General features: G+C 38.8%; 1 protein-coding gene across 1 annotated transcript in view; it reads left to right on the forward strand.

The window, feature by feature from the left end:
- Positions 1 to 2,311: 2,311 nt before the first annotated feature.
- c1qtnf4 (C1q and tumor necrosis factor related protein 4) overlaps positions 2,312 to 14,517 on the forward strand; it is a 35,065-nt gene continuing 22,859 nt past the window's right edge. The window contains exon 1 of the mRNA XM_015384838.1: positions 2,312 to 2,605. The gene's annotated coding sequence lies outside the window, so the exon portion shown is untranslated. The remainder of the gene's footprint in view (positions 2,606 to 14,517) is intronic.

Raw genomic sequence — 14,517 nt, forward strand, 5'->3', positions numbered from 1 at the left:
TGGATAATACATTTTCCCATTGAACTGTTGCAAAAAGCATTAACCCTAAACTTCTTTTCTCATAGGCCTCAATTCTGCAGGTCTGGAGGCTGGGCTTTGGGCGCGGCTGGTTACAGCATTCATTGTGTGACTGTTACTTGCCTCCATTAAGATGAGCTCTGGTGCAGGTTAAAAGTTCGGCCAACACTAACATTGGGCTCTGCTCTGACAAAATAGATTCACATCTTTGCTGCAGAAATCTGTCACCTTATTTGTTTACTTACCTGAATAAAATGTGTCAAGGGTGGAACATTTCCACTTAACTTGTCATTTCAGCCAATGCAAGATGGAAAAAGATATTGATGTTTTCACCCTGCAATATTTTCTGCAAGGGTCTTCTTCAGCTATCTTCCCTTCCTCTGTCTTATTCATTAAAAGTTCACACCTTGTCTTATTGTCATCCAAGCATTGATCCATCTTTAGCTTTTATTTTGTTTGAGCATGGGAGGAATGAGGCAATGGCAACGTGAGGAAAATTAAGATGTCATTGCCTCATTTTATCTCTATTTCAGCAGAGGAAAAGGTTGTTTGTTTGTTTTTTATAAAAACCTCATCTAAAGATGAAGATACCTTTCAAATGCTTCCTTGTTTAAGGGTGGCAACAGCAAGTCATGACAACTTGCTCACAGACTTTTAGAGCTTTTTACACAGGATGCTCTTCATGGCTCAATGAAGATTTAAACACAGATCCCTCGTTTTAAAGTCAATGACTTAAACCACTACACAAAATTCTAATGCTGGTAATTTGAAAGGGAAATATTTTCTGTGTGTTTTACAAATTATCTCCAATTTCTGTAAACAGTCTGTTCACACACATTTCAAAGGTCTTCAAGGCAGCTATGTATTACAGCAGATGCTTTTCCTACTAATTAATGCCAGTTAAGTCAACTGTGACATTCCACAGAAATGCAACTTCTTGCTTTTATCACACTTAACACATAGTGAGGGCAAGTTACTGACGTTTCTCATCTCTCTCCTTGGCACATGTACACAAGCTATAGGTCAACTGGCTGATCCCAATCGATAAAGGGATTTTGATTATCAAAAATGGGAAAGAGATTGAGTGAAAGACTGAAAATAAGGATTAGCTGGACAGAAGTGAAATGAGGGGGACACAGGGACCAATTTAACATCTTCTCCCATCATTAACTGGTAGCCGGGGTAGGTCATTAGCTGAGTATGTCCTGTAAGCTGCTCTCATGGCGCAGGATGGAGGAACACCTGCCGAAGGTGACAGATGGTAAAATGAAGAGCCAAGAAACAGAGGGTCATTAGAGGAGAGGTAGCTTAATCAGTCCTTCTTTTTTTTCTACCCATCATAAAATTCACCATTGCATTGCTTTTGAAATTATATTTTAAAACTAAATTACAAATACTAAATTAAATTTATTTATGTATTTCTAAAAAAATGCAGAAAGGTCAACAAATATCTGTTAGAGAGGGAGAATTTATTTGGAAGATCCTTGATTTTTTTCCATTCCATTCCATAATTGTTTGGTTTTAGGTTTTGTTTCTGTATAAACTCTAAAGATGACCAAAATGAGTAAACAGAATCTAGTACAAGTGCCAGAGTCCTAAGCTTTATTGGCTTCACAGTCCATTACGGTCCTGGTCACAGCTGATGCATGCCACCCGCCTCACATTAGTTCTGTTTAGCTTCATCTCACTGCCCACTCTTTTAACTCTATATCTACATGTTGGCCGCACAACAAAGAGTGCAGCAGTGTGCTGAAAAAGCATCCTGTAAGCTGGGATGCAACAGAGCGCGGCAGTCTGCCAAGTGTTTGCCAAGAAAAGCCAAAGCACAGGAGGGATTTAGTCAAGTGCTTCATTTAAATATGAGTGAGCAACAGACTGAGGAATTTGAATGAGATTATGAAATGGAGACCAAGTGGGATGAATTTCAGTTTCAGAGGATTACATGTTTTTTCCTTTAGTGTACATGTGAGTGTCATTGCCCCTCATTTCCTTTGTCTAACCCAAGAGCCTCCAAGAGGTAAAATGATGACTCCCTTCAATGAGCAAGAGAGAGCCATTCTGTAGAATGGTTCTCATGGAACAGCTGCCCTTCCCCGCCAATTTTAACTGTGAACAAACACTGGAGTGAACACACGCGCACACACAGATCTAGGTTAACAGAGCATCATATCTAAGTGCATCTTGCCTGCAGCATCTACTGCAGTGGTGCGCATTGCACCTCAAGAAACCCCCCCTCCATTAGACTGATTAAGCATACCTACCTTAACAAGCATTAATTGTGAGTGTATTTTGTGTGTATTTAGGTAGCCTTCGGGGATGTCTTTATAGATCTTCAAAGCCGGGATCATCAGCAGGTTGAGTGAAGACATTGAAGCAGGGAGAGTGAGACAGATGGAGAAGAAATGGTAATGGGGGGATCCAAAAACAGCGTAGAGGGTGGGAGAGCAGATAGAGAGAGTCAGCAAGGGGAGGGTGTGTAGAGAAAGAGGGAGAGTAAAGAAGGAGGGGAGCTCCATCCAGTAAGGCAGAAGTTTCAGCTCTGCACTCCACACACAGCTAGGACAGCAGATAGAAACGATACAAACAGGTAAGACATCTCTTCTTCTCATCTCAAGGGTGGTGGGTTCATTTTGCATATATAAAGAAGTTCTTTAGTTCTGGATATGGTTCACAGAAGTTCCAGATCAGACAAAAAATGGGAGTGTGCAGGAATGCAGTGTAAACACCAAAGCATCAGCAGAGGTTTGTTGGTCATATAAATTGCTCTGAAAGATTTCCTCTTTGATTTAACAAGTACAAAGTAGATTTTTCAGCTCAGCTTAATGCTTAAAACGTGGTATGAATGCTGTTTTTTTTTTTTTGCTAGTCGATGTTTTTCTTTAATCCTTTGTAAGTGCTGGCACAAAAGCATTATACTGGCTGTGAGGTTTGAGCAGTCGTGCTGCGTCTGAGCAGCATGTATTATTTATCTGCACCAATCTCCAGAAACAGCGATACCCCTACAGGGACAGAGGAAACATTGTATACGCTGTGATGTACTCAGAGTGTTAATATCGGAGGCGATTGATAAAGTGATGAAGTGCTGTGTGAGTGGGGAGCAGATGGACGTTCTGCACCTTTTATATTTTCCTCTAAGCCTCAATCATATTGTTTTTAAAACAAATATTGACACAGAAGTCATAAGCATCTCAGAAATAGTATGCATGGAAATCCTATGGATTATTTACCAGCATGTATGGTGGAGAAATAGGAGAAGCCATGGCACAAAGAGATTACAAGTGATCCTGAGGTGTCAAGATCTCCCTTATCTTAAGAGGGAGTTCCACACAGAGCAGGTTGACTCCTTTGGTCTGCAGATACAGTATCTTAATCCTCATCAGTGTTAACACATGGCTCAGTGCAGGGTGAACGTTGATCATTTGGCTCAGTGTGTGAGCTCATTACACATTTGTAAGCACATACGCTTGTGTTATTAGAAGCATCTGTAAGAGTCGGTCTGTCTGCATCCAGCTGCTTCCAAAGCCCTTTTTTATTGAAGAATACTGGCAGATGCTCATGCCATGAGAGCAAGCAAAGATATCAAGATTTATGAGACAAAAATATCATCACACACCCACACACACAGAGTATAGACTTACACTCAGCACCTGTGAGCACAAATGTGTTTCTGAATCGTGCCAAGCATGCTTTTTAAATGAAAAATGCGCTTCATGGTGATGTGGATTTTGTAAATTATTTATGTTGCATCATAAACTGCTTCCATCATATGTATTGTGTGACACAAGGTATAGCCTAGTAAAGCGAATTACAGTGTTTAAATTTTGAAAACTTGTGAATATTTCAATTTTAATTCAATTCAGTTTATTTATAAAGCACCAGTTCACAACACATGTCATCTCAAGGCGCTTTACAATTCAACCACATCTTACAGTCAAATTGATTCATAGTTTTTCTATCTAAGGAAAACCAGTTGATTGCATCGACTCATTGACTCAAAGGCTATCCCTAAAACTAAGCATGCTTGTAGTGACAGTGGAGAGGAAAAACTTCCTTTTAACAGGAAGAAACCTCCAGCAGAACCAGGTTCAGTGTAGGCAGCCATCTCCTGCGAGCCAGCTCCCATGTCAGAGAGAAGAGAGCTCATCCAGCCAGTCACAGTCAGAGAAACAGGACTACACTGAAAACCAGGCAGAGCTCGAACATCTATAAACAAAGGTATTGATGGCAGCAGCACAGCTGATATGTCTCTCCAGGATGGTGTCACAGCCAATTAGGAACAACGCCTCAACTAACAATATAAGATCTTGCCTTCATAGGAGTCCAAAGTAGCCGCCAGATTCTGCCTATCAAGTTTCTTGATTACTGCTCAACAGCATAAATGGGAGGACAATTGGATGTTGCTGCATTAGAGCATCCCAAGCCTGGTAGACCTGGATCTCATAGATTCAACTGGTACATCTCAATCTAGACCTTATGGGTATTTCTAAAGGATTAAAAAGACTAATCCCAATAATATTTCCAAGTTTATTTTTTTAAGATAGTGGCAAATCTTCCCAAGAGTGTAAAACCCTACAGGTCACTCAAAGACTACAAGCCTCAGCTGAAAAGTTTAACATTTCAATTCTTTACTCTGGAATAAAAAAAACTGGTATGGGGTGGTTGTGAAGCTTGTTAGAATAAGGCTTCTATCTTCTAAATGAAAAGAAGAACTCTATAGATTACAAGTTTGAACAATAAGATTTTTTTAAAGAATTAGAGTGGCTGCACAGATGGTTCTTCAACTTATTTGTTTCCTTACCATTTAAACACATTTTCTCTAAAAGTTTGAACACTGCAATAGAATGTACCTTGTAATATACAGCCATTTACTAAAAGTTTAAAATATGGAATGAACTGTTGTCTAATGTTGAGCCATAAAATGAAGACATTTCAAAAACAATCTAAATAACCCGGCTTTAAAAGTAACAGAAACAGCTGTTCAAAATGAAGGCAATACTTTGTTCTAAAAATGGAAGCCAAGCCTTAGCTTTATTTTTGTATCCAGCTGCTTAGAATGAAAACATACTGACTCCTCAATCGTTAATCCGTTATAATGATACAATGGATGGGGACTTAATCTTCGTTTTCAAGGTTCTATAACATGTTTTTGTTTTAATCAATCTATGTGATGAATATTGCCTTAGATGTTATAAATTATTCATTTGTTATGAAAATGTTGTTTGCTGGTGCTATTTTTCCAATCCAAAAGAAAGACCCTTGCTTTCACTGCACGTCACAAGTCATGCAATAGCCATCGCCCATTTCATGACATTCTCCTAAAGCAGCGTCGGTATCTTTAGGAAGTTTGAACGAGATCTTAAAATTCTCAGAGCAGAAAAACAATTTTTTCACAACTTAGATATTAGACAAAAAAGAATAGTTGCTGTCACTGTGCAGATTAGAAGCTGAAGGAGAAACATCATCTTAGCTTTGAGCAGAAATAATTGCACTATGCCTCACATCCCCAATTGCTGAAGGGTGAAAATGGGTTGCTGGCAAGCACGGGCAACGTGGTCAAAGTAGGTGCTTCTTGGAGACGTTGGGTTATTAAGCCTCTATGTAATATGATCGTGATAGGAACTTTTCTTCCCTGTAAGGACTGCTGCTCATAGAAAAGACATTCATAGGGAAGACTTTCACATGCATGGATCAAGCATTTTCAGCACGGTTTTGATTATATAGAGAATTACAACAGCTGCTTTTGGCAAAGTTCAGTTGGAGTTATAGCTTGTTAAGATAAGATGAAGTTTACAGTTGTGGTAACAAACCTGCACCAATAGTTTTTGATTTTCTATCATTGTTATGCCAAACATAGGAGAGCTTTTTCAAGTCAGGAGACTTGACCAAAGTGCTTTACGCTACATTCAGTCATTCAATCATTCACACAGACACTCACACACTGATGGTGGCAAGCTACACTGTAGCCACAGTTGCCCTGGGCTCACTGACAGAAGCCAGGCTGCCGTACACTGGCTCCTCCGTGCCCTCTGACCACCAGAGGTAGGCAATCATGGTGAAGTGTCTTGCTGAAGGACACAATGGCACTGGGTTTGAACCAACAACCCTCCAGTTGCAGGGCAAAATCCTTTATCTGACCCCACTGTCACTTGTCAATCATATAATTAACATAGTATAACTGCACAACACCTTATGTTTCCACTGTCTGTGCTTGGCTTTTTTACTGTAATTACACCAGTTACAAGGCAGCGCAAACACAGTCATAAACTGCTGTAGAACTGAGTATTTAGTCCTTGTTCCCAATCAGGTTGTTGTTGTCCAGAATATGCAATCGAATTATAACTTTCTGCAACAAGCAGAAGTGCTTCTGTGTCTGCATGTCAGAGCATGTGAATGGAGCGGAGCATCGTGTAATTCCCGCTCCCCGTTCAGGAGGATGTCGCTAATTCGCTCCGCTGCTCAAAGTTGTGCCATGATGCTCTGCTCAAATTGCGCTCCGCACTCACCTTAATTTTCCTGCCGCTACGGCAAAATTGCTCCATGCTTGCTTAAATTTTCAGGAGAAGGCATGTTCTGACATTTTTCCTTTATGAAATTATGCCATTGCCCTGGGACACACAGAGTTTGATTTAATAATTTGACCGATACAGTACATGTGTATTGTCTTATTTAACTGGCTGCTAAATTATCGCAGTTTTCCAGCTGTGAACGAAACACTTTGCTCCATTCATGTTGCCTTGCATTTCCTATTTATTAATTCATTTTATTAGACTACATTATAAAAGGTCACTTCGCATCCCATTGCAAATGAGATAATTGCGAATAATGCATTTTCAAAAACAGGCTCTTACCACAACGATCACTTTATGGAAACCCACTCTGTGTTGTAAAGTATAGTTAATGTTTGTTTTTATGTTATTTTATCCCACTTTTTATTACACAATATGCAATCCTCACCTCGGCAATTCCGTGGTAAAGTTGAAACATAGACTTTAACGGAGTTTGGAACAGACTACAGCATAGGCATTGAGTCAAGCATGAATTTAAATAAGGTCGGAGCGAACTGGAGCGGAGTAAAATCCTCGCTCCAGCTTTTGAATTGAAATTTACTCTTTGCTTCATCATATTTCTTCCGCTCCGCTCCACCTCTTGCTCCACGCTCCGCTCACATGTTCTATTACATGTACACAATAATTAAACCTGGGAAAACTCAAAAACAAGTATATTGATGGGAAATGTAACACCCAATGGAAGTGGAAGAAGAAAAAAGGAAAAGTCCAGGAGCAAGTCTGAAAAAGTACAAGAAATATTGGATTTAGGGAGTGATAATACATGAGTAGCGTTTTGAAATAATATAAACATTGGTGTTTACTACAGTGGAAGCTAAAGCTGTATGAGTACATGGCCTTACTAATATTGATTTTAATGAAAGCAATGCTATTCTTTGGCTCTTAGTAATAACAATATCAAAGGTTTATATGATACTTAATTTGTAGCATATATAACATTGTTTAAGTTTCCAGTTTTGTAATATATAAGCTGTTAGCAAATGGCGTACAACACTGTTTATGTCTCCCGATCATGCCTGGTGCAAAATTACCTTTCAGGTTAAAAAATGGCTAAGTAAACACTATCAGGATGAATGCTCTGTGTATACGTTTTTATTTGAAGATGGTTTTTGTAGTTTGTCGTTTGTTTTATCATAGTGTATGACTAGGCCACTTTAAATATGAACAAACTGCATGAGTAGCTGAGGGACAGAAACCATATTTTCTTGGCAGCCTACCTGCTAAGAAATCTGCAAACATGCACCATTCATTAATTGACAAATTTCAGTTCCCACTTTTACCACAAAACTCAGCTGTGCTTTGCTAAGTGTAGCAGCAGGAGCAGCTAACAGTGGGACATAAATGATTTTGCAAAATAACATTTAGCCAAATTAAGGAGGTTTTGATCGTCATCAAATAATCTGAACAACTGCAGCTGCTGCAAAAAGGTGCTGATCTATTGGACAATATGTCATGTTCAACCGACCTCCTGCAGCAACAGTAACTCTGGCAACATGTTCCAAATAAAGCTCAATGTGAAATTTTTGCTCATATGCTTTTGCTGATGTCAGGCACAGCTCTGCAAACACCTAACAAAGCACTTAAAGCAGTTTGTTCTGAGCTTTCCAAGCTTGAAAGATAGAAGTGGATCCCACACAGGACAAAAAAGCAGACTGAAACCAAAATGAGATTATTGACCAGCCACAGGAAAGCACATATTTAAACAGGAGACATGGAGAGTGTAAGCACAAAGTGTTATGTGAGAAGTGGATGTGGAAAATTAAGTTGAATTATTATAAACTTCACAGCTTGGAGTTCGGATGACTGAGAGTGTCGGCAGTAAACCAGTCAGAATAAACCCAGAGCAGAAAAGAATGACTGTGCTACAGAAGAGGATGCTTTTGAGTTACAGAGTGTCAGCATTTGATAATCCCTCTGTGCTACACTAATCTCACTCCTGCAACATCCTGAAAATGTCACACACTTTTTCCTTAATATATGCCTCTAATCCAATATAAAAGAAAAAAAATCCAGATTTTCACTTTTTTACAGGATATTCAACTTGTGATCAAGTTTGTATTATGAAATTTTTTTTATCATAATATTAGGATAAATCCCAACATTTCTGCTGTTTTTCTGTACAACCATTGTGATAATTACTAGAACGAGCAGGCTTAAAAATGACGTGTTGAAATGAGGTAGTTGATTTTGTAGATACTTAGATTCAAGTTTCCAAATAAATAGGAATTTTTGCTGTACTTTTTTATCATATTGCAGATTTTGATCTCATAGCTGAATGCACTTATCAGGAACTCACTGTTATTAGCAAGCAGATAATTCCTTATTAGAGCGGCAGCCCAGAGGCCCAAAGGTAAATTTACAGGAGATCCAGAACTCAGCTGGAGGAATATGTCAGCAGCAAGGATATTAATCTGGCTTCTACAAAAGAGGAGAAAGCCATTAATTAAAAACCGTAATAAAAATCCAGTGTTTTATTGTTTGTCATAAGCCATGCAGGGTGCACAGCAAAAGTGTTGAAGGAGGGGCTCTAATATGATGAAGTTAAAGGTTCTTTTTTGCCTACACATGGAGAACATACTGTGCACATGGTGTCCAAAACAACACAAAATGATTGAAAACACATTTCAACAGGTGAATGCTTTTCAGGTGTGCAGCACTAAATATAATTCAGCATTTCATACAAAATAACACAATTTGTGAAAAATAGTTTAACATCGACTGGAGTCTAACCTACACTGTTATAATACTTAAAACCAGGATTTATGTTATAGTTATAAACAGCCTTGTTTAATAACACAAAATGCAAAGGAAATCAAATATGGAAAGTTTACCATTCTGCAAAGGCAGATATTTTAGAGCACAGACTTTTCTCAATTCTTGTTTTTGCTTACAAACCTGAAATTTTTTGCTCTGTAACGCTGCTCAACTCGCTTAGTTTGGTCTTAGTCTAGTCTGCACAGGACAGGTTGATTTTCTATGGACCCACTACAGCAGGGGCTGTGGTTTAAAGCCCTGTCTCCAGTCATCTGTGTTTGCCAGTGTACCACTACTAACCTAACCTTTGTAGGGTTGAGAATTGATACGATTTTCACAATTCCAATTCCCTTATCGATTCTGTGAAACGATTTTTTTCCTTATCGATTCTCTTATCGACTCTGTGAAACAATGAACTTGGTAAGTGCACGGTGACATTCGTCTACTTTCAAAGCCTGGGACATTCTATTTCTGCCTGCCTTGGCGAAAACAGAGGGCAGTGAATTGGAGCTGCCAGCCTCTGAGCCAGCCAGGCTACCCTTCTCGTCAAAGTCATCTAAATCTACTGGAGAAGGCATCCGTTTAATGAAAAGGCAGTGCTGTACAATTTCGAGAAATAAACATCTCCAAACGGTTTAAAATAAAGAGTGTCACCTTTCTCTCGCTCCCTTAACTGTGAAGCAACTTCATAGCATGTTTAATAACCCCAAATAAAGGTATGAAATTGGTTTATTCCAGAAATGGCATATGATTTACTAGGAACCACATTAAGCAAATATTATTGGCACTTTACATGCAAACTTTCGATCGGTTTACCCGATAGGACGCCATTTGCTTTTCTCGACTTACGTCTGGTCACGTCGTACTTGCTTACTGAATGCTGTGTGTAACTTGCTTAAAAAATGTGATGTAAGTCGTGCTGCCCAGTGCTAAGCTGTGGTGCTGCCTGGAACCGTTAAGAGAACTGTTAAGCGAGCTGCTAAACGGTGCCATGGAATTGGAACACACAGAACCGGTTCTGAACAGGAAAAGGTTTTCAATTCCCATCCCTAAACCTTTGATACATTTTTAAAAAAACAGATTGAAATGACAAAACATAAACAAATCATGAAGGATAAAAACATAAATAAGATAAATAAGAAGATAACTAAAATGTAGGATACAAGTAATGTTTGCATTATTGTATATATAAAAACATAAGAATCTCTTGAATGTGTATTATTTTTTAGGAATAAAGTAATCAAGCAGGATAATTACCTGGAGATTCAGCCTAAATTGTGATAAAATGAAGTGGAAAACAAGCATTATGTGTTACACATCCAGAAAGGATAGGGGACCATCCAGTTGTATTCTCTGAAATAGAGCAAAAATGAGGACAGATTCTGGGTTAAGTGGGATTAACAGTGGATTAACAGTAAAGACATTAGAGAGGATACCTCAGTTAACAATTTAACTGTAGCAGTCCAAAGACAGTTCCAAAAAAAATGGGTTTTTAATTTTGACTCAAAATAACTTTCAATAACTTTCTTTCAGCATTTTTACAGTCTTCTGGTAGTTTGTTCCAAGGTAAGTAGAGCATACGAACTAAATTTTGCTTCTCCATTTTTCTTCTAATTCCTTGTGTACAAAGTAGGCTTGAACTAGAAAACCAGGGTGGTCTGGGAGGTTGATACACTGACAGCAAATCTGCTGTAATAGTAACCTGGTGAAACTGTGATGTAAAGCTGTGTGTCAGCTGCATAGTTATGGTGACTGACCTTGTTGTTTGCTAGTTAGGCCTAGTGGTTAGGGCATTACACTTGGAATCCAAAGGTTGTGAGTTAGAACCCCACTCCCACTGACTGCCACTCTTAGTCCCTAAGCAAAGACCCTTAACCCCACACTGCTCCCAGGCACAATGGCACCCCACAGTTTACCAAGGCGATGGGTTAAATGCAGAGAGTTAATTTTGTTGCCCTCTACTTGTGACAGCATAATAATAATAAAAGCTGGGGGAAAAAAAGGCTGTTATTGAAGCTAAGGGGAGCATGTAGATGTTGAATAGCAGGGGCTCCAGAGTGGAACCTTGAGGAACCCTGCATGTAATTTTTCAAGATTTAAAGTTCCCTACTGATCTGCCTTTGAGTAAAACACATGCCTCTTCTCTTGCTATTTTTAAGTCCCTTCTTAAGACTCATCTTTTTTCCCTGGCTTTTGGCACAATTTGAGAGGTTTCACTTTGTTTTATTCTGTTTGTATACTAATGTGTATTTTATACTCCATCTTTTCTATTTTTATAATTGAATTGTATTTTATGATTGTTTGCAGCACTTTGGTCTTGTCCGGTGTATAAAGTGCTTCATAAATAACGTTGATATGGTATGGTATGGTGATATATATCATACCTTAATTGTGATGGTGTTCGATTCATGTTTTCACTGTGATGAGTTAGATATGGATCCATAGGGGTTTTTCTTGTGTTACATAGTTCTAGTTTCTTTTAGCGTTCTCTATTCATATTCCATGTACTTTTATTGAGACACCCATTTATTGTCCATAAACCTTTATGTATATACATTTATTGAAATGTTGAAATTTTAAGGAAAAATTGCCTCATTAAACTGAATTGACAATTCAAAATGTTATTAACACTAAATTAAGTTGAGCATAAATTAGGATTTGACTTTCAAAGGAGAATATCTATAGGGAGAATTATTAGGTAGACTTTAGAACATTTTTGACTCTTCAGAGTGAGTAATGATTTTTTTCAGTTGTCTAAGAAATAAAAGTAGCCTTCTATTTATGCACACCTTGAGTGCTGATCTTAGGCAACATCCTCCCTTATCTCATCATGTTAATTGCACATTTAAGGTTATGTAGCTTGGAAAATATAGTTTAAACTGTTGATGTTTTTAAAAATACCACTTGCCAAGTAATTGTGCTCATAGGGCCAGACCCTCAAAGAATTCATTATCAGGGTTGCAGGTGATCTATGGTTGCATGTGAAAAGACAAATCTGAATAGGTAGTGTACCAATCTTGGGCAAATAGTTTGCTGAGAAGCTTAGTATGTGCTGCATCATTTGCTAGTGAGTGCTGTGGGCATTTTTCCTGTAACCATGTAATTCAAAGCAATGCTGTGCAGAGCCTTGCAAAGCTGCTGGCATTTCTCAAAGGATTTTTCTTGTTTTTTTTCTGCCTTTCAAGGTCTTTTAGTTTGCTTTCATGGTCTACAGACAGAAGCTGTTTTAATGCACTCTTCTCACTTCGACGATTTTACATGTTTTTTGTGTAAAATAAGGAAAACTAATTGGTGAGAATTCAATGAGCACATGAAATTGATTGAGCCTTTAAGTGAATTTATTTAAAAAAAAAATAATAACACAAGGTTAAAAACTGTGTTGGCCTCTGAGAATTTTTTGTGAGCTGGGTCTTAAATGAAAATGTGATTTTACTGTTCTATTAAATTTTAGGAATGTACTTGAACTTTTAGAATGCTGATTGATTAGTAGCTGATGGGTGAATACAAGCCTGAATTATGACAGATTAACTAACCCAAAAAATTATTGTTCTTTTTATACTAGTAAATTTAGATTTCAACCTTGAACTGCTTATTACATGACTGGCATGTATTTGGTAGTTGTAATCACACTCATAATGAGCCAAAAGTGCAGCCAGGGAGTCCAGTCTGCTCCCTCACTTGGGTCCCGTCTGTCACGGATGGATCAAACCCTGCTGTGTTTCCTGGCAGGACACCATTTCTCTGCTCTCTCTTCTTAGCTCCTTTCTGGCTTCACAGCTTCTTTGAATGAAATGAGAGCTGTTATGGAGTCTCCTTTCTGCTCCAGGTTTAAAATCTTATTTAGATTTAGGCCAGGAAAATCAACAGTAAACAAAACGGATTTGCATTTGTACTAAACGCTCTCCGAAGTGTGCCATGACTACAAATCGTCTCTGTTTTTTTTGTTTCTTCTTGTTTTTATTCCTGTCTCTGTGTTCCTGCCATGCATGCGGTCCCCAGGCAGGTCCTTGTGTCTACAGCTGAGCGGGCAGCTGACAGCATGGTGACAAGTGCTGAGGATGGGAGAGCGAGAAGCGGCAGAGGGAGGGATTAATGAGCGGGACAGCAGCAGCAGGGGTCTGTCAATGCACCTTCAGATAACAGCCTCCCCAACTGCCTTTGATTTCTGTCCCAAGTGACCAAGAATCAACATGAGCTTGTAGCTGTGCACCTGGGCTAGTTGGGTTTATTAGCCTTTGGATATCTTCTCTGTTTGCTTCTTATTTCTTCATTTGGAGAGAAATGTATGTGAAGCAGAAATACAGTGCCAGACCTGAAAGTAATAAAACAAAAGCTAAATTCAGGCAAAAAAAAAAAAAGAGCAAAGAGAAGCAGTTGGAGAATAAGATGTGATGTTGGATTATTTTTCACATTTCCATAATATCCAGTATAAGAAAAACATCAGCAAAGGGCAACAGGAAGACACTGGAAACAAGGACATTGTTTGTACACAGTTAGAAGTAGGTATCATAACCTTTTATAAGAGAAACTAAATATTTACTAAAAATATCATTTCAAAAATAACATAGTCAGACGAAAACAACAGGGCTCACCTCAGTTTACACATTCTCTGCCTCTTTGAGTCTAAACTTTTTGGTGTTTTAAAGCCTTATTTTTAGTTATTTGGCTGCACTTTGAGCAACATTTATTTCAGCAAAGACCAGAGACAGGTTAAGATCCTTTTATGCTATCTGTATGTCAGCAACAATTACTCTTTGTAACATCCATCCATCCTTCTTCTCCCTCCTCATACATCAAGGTCACAATGGGGTCGGTGCCTATCTCTGGCAGCCTATTGGCAAAAGGGGGGTACACCCTGGACTGGTCGCCAGTCTGTCACAGGGCAACACAGAGACACACAACCATAGACACACACTCACACCTACCCAACTGACCACATAAATTCTTTTGGACTGTGGGAGAAGCCGGAGTACCCAGCTAGAACTCACGTATGCACAGGGAGAACATGAAAGACCCCGGGCCGAGGATCAAACCTAGAAACTTCTTGCTGCAAGGCAACAGTGCTATAAGCTGCGCCCGTGCAGCTCTTTGTAACAGATACTTTTATTCCATAAACAGCAGAGTGTAAATATTCAACTTTTGATTCCCATGGATCACATCCTGATACTATTAAGGCTGC

Source organism: Cyprinodon variegatus, unplaced genomic scaffold (genome assembly GCF_000732505.1).
Source record: "Cyprinodon variegatus isolate N-32 unplaced genomic scaffold, C_variegatus-1.0 Scaffold324, whole genome shotgun sequence".
NCBI classification, from domain to species: Eukaryota; Metazoa; Chordata; class Actinopteri; order Cyprinodontiformes; family Cyprinodontidae; genus Cyprinodon; species Cyprinodon variegatus.